Here is a 6,325-nt window from a genome sequence, read left to right as displayed (position 1 = left end):
TGGGGGAGTGTGACAGCCCTCCCCGGTGGGGTCAGGTGTGTGACAGCCCCCCTGGTGGGGTGGGGTGTGTGACGGCCCCCCTGGGTGGGGTGGGGGAGTGTGATGGCCCCCTGGGTGGGGTGGGGGGAGTGTGATGCCCCCCCTGGGTGGGGTGGGGGAGTGTGACAAGACAGAAGGGTGGAGTGGGGGAGTGTGACGGTCCCCCCAGGTGGGGGGAATGTGACAGGACATGGGGGTGGCGTGGTTGGAGTGTGATGGGCCCCCAGGTGGGGGGAGTGTGACAGGACATGGGGGTGGCGTGGTTGGAGTGTGACGGCCCGCCCAGGTGGGGTGGGGCAGTATGATGGCCTCCCTGGGTGGGGTGGGGGGAGTGTGACAGCCCTCCCGGGTGGGGTGGGGGAGTGTGACGGCCCCCCTGGGTGAGGTGGGGGGAGTGTGATGGCCCTCCTGGGTGGGGTATGGGAGCGTAGTTACTGCAGGGCCTCGGCGGAGGGGCCGCCTTGCCCCATAGCTGGCCAGCTGGAAGCCGTACTCCCTGCCTGTCACCTCCAGCTCCATCTTGCCTGAGTCCCTGATGCAGGTGGTGTAGGGTCACCCTCAGGTGAGCAGCTTTAGCTTGGGCATCCAGCTCTGGCGCACAATCTGGCATGCGTTGGGGCACACGCCGGCCGCGATGGTGTTCCTCTCGCTCTCCTTGAAGTTCCGGCAGTGGTACTGGACAGCGTGGAGAGCGCGGCTGTCCAGCGGTTTCTGGTGCCACAGCTGTGGGCCAGTGCGTTCAGGTCAAAGGAGGCGGCGATGAGCGACCACGGCAAGACCTCGTGCCGGGTTCCTGAGCTGCGCCCTCTGATGCACACCTTGGCGCCTGCCACCTCGTCCTGGAGCTTGGGATGACAACGGGTGCCGATCTGGTCGATGAGCTGGGCCGGGAGCGACGCCAATCTTGCCACACCCGGATCCGACTGTAGGTTCCGGGAGGGCCTCAACCTTCTCAGCTGTCGGGCCCACATTCATCGCGCTGTGCACGGTGTACCTGTTGCAGATCTGCCGGCACTGCTCGTCCTAGCCTTCCTCCCCCACGTCCTCCTCCTTGTGGTAGAAGCTGGGCTGTCGCTGGTGTAGGCGCTCCAGGTGCCCGGGCTCCTGCGCTCTGACATGCTGGGCCCGCTCCCCACGCCCGCAGCTGCTGCCACCACCCCGCTGGCTGGCTGCCCTGCCCCACCCCCATGGCCAAGGCCACCCTGCTGGGGGCCTGCTGTGGGGGCTGCCTGTTGGCCGCCAGGTCCAGCACGGAGAACTTGGCCATCTTGCGGCTACCACCACTGCCGCCGCAGCCCCCGGCCTCCTTGGGGCCACCGTCCCACAGTCGTTTGGCCTCAGGCATGCACTGCACTGAGTCCGACTCCTGCTGCTCCGTCCTGACCCGCGACACGAGGGGCAGCGGCGAGCTGCAGGCCGGCCAGCTGGAAGTCTGCACCACAGGGCTCTGCGGCTCGGACTAGGGCGCCCCTCGGACTAGGGCGCCCCTCGGCGTGCAGGCCCTGGGAGATGCCACTCCAGGAGCTCACCTTCAGGAAGAACTTGGCTCCTTTCTCCAGGATTTCCTGGATCTGCAGGAAGCCAGCTGTGTCCATGAGCAGGAACTGGTCCCCCACGTTCGTGCTCAGCGGCCCGTGTAGCAGCTCAGGGTCTGCTGGAACGACAGTGGCTGCATGGCCGCCGGCAGGTCCACCACGGCGCTGCGGCTGCTGTTGAATAGGAGTAGGAGCTGCAGGCGGCCAGCGCAGCCTGACCACTGACCACCACCGACATGTCACAGGGCAGCCCTGCAGCCGCTGTTCGCTGAGGCACTCCAAGATGCCGTGGCCGAAGTTGGGGATCTCCATCTGCAGGCTCTGCTCCATGGTGGGGCTGCACCGTGGCAACTGAGGCCTGGCCTGAGCCCTGGGCATGCCCCCTGCGCAGGGGCCTCGGCCTCCACCTCCATGGCCTCCATGGCCTCCATGGCCTCCATGGCCTCCGCCTCAGCAGCAGTGGCAATTGCGGCGGCCACTCACTGTTAAATTTAATTGTTTTAAAAAATGATGTACACCCAGCGCCGTGGCTCAGTAGGCTAATCCTCCACCTGTGGCACCGGCACACCAGGTTCTAGTCCTGGTCCGGGCACCAGATTCTGTCCTGGTTGCTCCTCTTCCAGTCCGGCTCTCTGCTGTGGCCTGGGAGTGCTTTTTTCCCTCCATAATGAAACATCAGAGCACATCACTGACACATTTTAAATGCATATAAAGACAGAATGCACAATTATCATCTACCTAATACAAATATCTTCATATGTCTAGATGAAACATGTTCCCATATGAGGCCCCACTGAAACAAAAGCAACGAACACTTCCCTGCATGAGGGACTGACTGCTAAAGTTACGATGATTTTAGGTTAAGGTTTGAACTGAGAAATCCTGAGATTCCACCTCAATATCCACAAGGACATAAAGAACTGAATTTAAAAAAACCTTGTGGACTGTCAGATATAATGCCTGATTTTGTACAAAAACATATATTTTTCCTTCAAAACTAAAATTTAGCAGTCTCTAAAGTCACATTAAAGTAGGGAAATTCAATTATTCTTTCATAAAAGCAATCAAGAAAATGTGCATAAGTTTAATTTTATGGAATGTATTTACCTCATTTTTTAATTTCATAAAACTGTAATATATAACATGTCATTATGTTATTTTTTTAAAACAGGATCAACATTTAGGAATGAGGTGAGGAAAGGATACTGTACTAGGAAATCTCTGTGAAATTATCTGAAGTGAATAAATTTTCTATTCTGTGGTCTACTGTGATTTCTTTTGATTTTTTTCTTGATTTATTTGAGAGACAGAGAGATATAGAGTGAAACAGAGATAGAAAAAGAGATGTCCCATCCACTGGCCCATTCCCCACATGCCTGCACAGCCAGGCCTGGACCAGCCCAAAGCTGGTAGCCAGGAATTCAATCCACAGCTCCAATATGGGTTGTAGGGACTCAAGTACTTTGGGCATCACCACTGTCTTCCAGGGTCCACCTTGGCTAGAAGCTGAAATCGGGAACTGGAGCTAGGGATCAAATTTAGGTACTCCAATGTGAGATGTAGGCATCTTAACCGATAGGCCAAATACTTGCCCCTAAAGGCCTTTCTGATATCATTAATACATAAGGAAGAATGCCCTTCCTTGAGACGTTTCTCTGCATATCTCCCCCACGCTCTTCTTACTGCCATCCTACCTCATTTACATTGGTATGTAGGATAACTGACATAAGCTTGATGTCTAACTTTCTATAACAAGGTAAAGAATTGGCCACACAGTTTGTAATGTAAGCAGTACAGAAAAGGAAATACTTATACAGTCAAGAACAAATTATTTTCCAACAATTTAAAAATAGGCATTTATGGCCAGTGCCATGGCTCAATAGGCTAATCCTCCACCTAGCGGTGCTGGCACACTGGATTCTAGTCCCGGTTGGGGTGCTGGATTCTGTCTCGGTTGCCCCTCTTCCAGGCCATCTCTCTGCTGTGGCCAGGGTGTGCAGTGGAGGATAGCCCAAGTATGTGGGCCCTGCACCCCATGGGAGACCAGGAGAATCACCTGGCTCCTGCCATCGGATCAGCGTGGTGTGCCAGCTGCAGTGTACTGGCCGTGGCGGCCATTGGAGGGTGAACCAACGGCAAAAGGAAGACCTTTCTCTCTGTCTCTCTCTCTCACTGTCCACTCTGCCTGTCAAAAAAAATATAGGCATTTATTTAGTAAAATCCCAAGTCCTAATTAAAAGGTCATTTTATCTCTTTTTTTAAAAAAAGGATTTATTTATTTGAAAGGTAGAATCACAGACAGGAGTGAGATAGAGAGAGATCCTCTTTCCACCAGCTCACCTCCTAAATGGCCCCAATACCCAGGGCTGAGCAAGGCCAAAACCAGGAGCTTGGAAATCCATCCATTCTCCCACATATGTGGCAGGGGCCCAAGTACTTGGGCCATCTTGCACTGCTTTTTCTTCAGGCATTAGCAGGGAGCTGGATCAGAAGCAGAGCATCTGGGACTGAAACCTGCCCTTGTACAGGGTGCTGCTGTCAAAGGTGGTGGCTTAACCCATTGCGCGATGATGCTGGTCTCCATCTTATCTCTTAAAGCATGTTTTCCAATGCTGGATAGACTTATGGAATATTATAAAAATAGAAATAGATGTTTCTGTTAAATATTTTCTTTTTAAAGATGAAAATAAGTTACATTTTAAGTGAATCCATCATTCACTGCACAAGTTCTACACCACCACTATCCGACAAAATTTTCTGAGAACACAGAAATGTTCCATAACTAACTGTCCAAAATGGTAACCACTCATCACACATAGTAATTAAGAAGTTGAAATATGGCTAATGCAGTTGAAGAATTACATATTTAATTTTAACTAATTTAAGTCAAAATTTATATGGCTAATGGTTCCCATATTGGACAGTGAAGCTCAAAATGTTTTAACAATGATAACACACACACACACACAAACACATACACACACAGATACACACACACACTGGTTTTAAAGCAAAACTGTAAAGTCTCAAGGAATATAAAGATAAATATACACATGATACATAATCATATGTAGTACAACTGGAGAAAGAAAACAACCATTAAAAGTAAAAAGGTTCAGACATTTGACCTGGTGGTTAAAAAGCCAGTTAACATGCCCACATCCCATATCAGTGTCGGATCTGAATCTCAGTTCTACTCCCATTTCTAGCTTCCTGCTAATGTACACTCTGGGAGGCAGCAGGTGATAGCTCAAGTACTTGGGTCCCTGCCACCTAGGAGGGGACCTGAATTGGTTCTCAGCTCCAGTGTTTGCATGGCCTAACTGCCACTGTGGGCATTTGGGGAGCCAACTAGGGGATCTAAGCTTGTTCTCTCTCTCTCTCTCTCTCTCTCTCTCTCTCTCTCTCTCTCTCTCTCCACCCCAACTAGGGGATCTAAGCTTTCTCTCTCTCTCTTCTTTCTTCTCTCTCTCTCTCTCCTCTTTCCTCTCTCACTGAGTGTGTGTATTTGTGCATTTCTGTGTAACTAAATACAATTCAATTTAAAAAAAACTTTTTTTAAGTTAACTCATAAAATAAAAGTAATTCCTGAAAAGAGGCTTTTATACAGTATGTCATAATTCTAAATGCATAGTGGCACTAGTCAGAACTATCAGATAAGCATGTAATAGTTTCTTTTTCTTTCCCATCCCTCTCATTGCCTTTTCCCATGGTATTTCTGTCACTGCCACCACCCTCAGCCACTGTCTCCTCTCACCAAACTCTTGTCACATATACATGTGAAAGTGAGGAAAGACCATCTTCAGTGGCAACAGTGTTAGCTCTATTAGGTACCAATGGTGGCATTGCTGGAAAGACCCTGAACCAGATGTGGATATAACCAGACTCAGCAACAGATTGTCTAAAAGAACCAAGAAAGGACAGGTTAAAAAGAAAGTAAATGGGTCATGTGATCAACTTTAGTTTAAGGTCAAATATGTACTTCAAATTTGTTGGGATTAATGTACTTGAATAAACAATTCACATAGGCTTCTGCAGATGTACATCACCACCTAAGCCTCCTAAAAAACTCACTAAAAATCATTACAAGGTGAACATCCTTATCCAAAATGGTTAGGATTCAGAAGTGCTTCAGATTTTTAAGATTTTGGAAGATCTGCATACACTTTACTGGCTGAACACCCTTCATCCACCCGCAGCGCCAGGCAGAGTACCAATACATTCCAAAATTTAAAAGTTGTTTTCGCCCATATGTGGTGTACAGTTCAAAAATACATGGCTATGTGTCCCTACATTAAATAATGGTTTTGTCTGTAGACCTCTCCTTTCTATTTTAGAGGCATTTCTCATATGCCCATCAGGGCTATCTGTTACCAGTCCATTTAATGCTCATACGGTAGTCCTCACTTATGTGCAGTTTCGCTTTCTATGGCTTGTTATGCCTGGTCAATGAGGGTCCAAAAATATTAAATGGAAAATTCCAGAAATAAACAATTTCAGAGTTGTAAACTGTACGTGGTAATGAGTAGCGTTATGAAATCTCACGCCATTTTGCTCTGTCTCGCTCAGTGTATCCATGCTGTGCACACTACCACCCATTAGCCACTTGGGAGCCATTTCAAGTCATCAGAGTGGCTGTTAGGGAGTCACAATGCTTATGCTCAAGGAAGCTTTATTCTGTTTAATAATGATTCCAAAGCACAAGAATAGTGATGTGGTAATTCAGGTATCTCACAGAAAAGCAAACTAAA

At 49.2% G+C, this 6,325-nt stretch overlaps 1 pseudogene; it reads right to left on the bottom strand.

Annotated features, from left to right (window-relative positions):
• Nucleotides 1–470: 470 nt before the first annotated feature.
• Nucleotides 471–1,960, bottom strand: LOC133746631 (nucleus accumbens-associated protein 1-like; annotated as a pseudogene).
• Nucleotides 1,961–6,325: the final 4,365 nt, after the last annotated feature.

Source organism: Lepus europaeus, chromosome 18 (assembly GCF_033115175.1).
Source record: "Lepus europaeus isolate LE1 chromosome 18, mLepTim1.pri, whole genome shotgun sequence".
Lineage (NCBI taxonomy): Eukaryota > Metazoa > Chordata > Mammalia > Lagomorpha > Leporidae > Lepus > Lepus europaeus.
The sequence above is the reverse complement of the archived record's forward strand: the minus strand, read 5'-3'. Positions and strand labels throughout refer to the sequence as shown.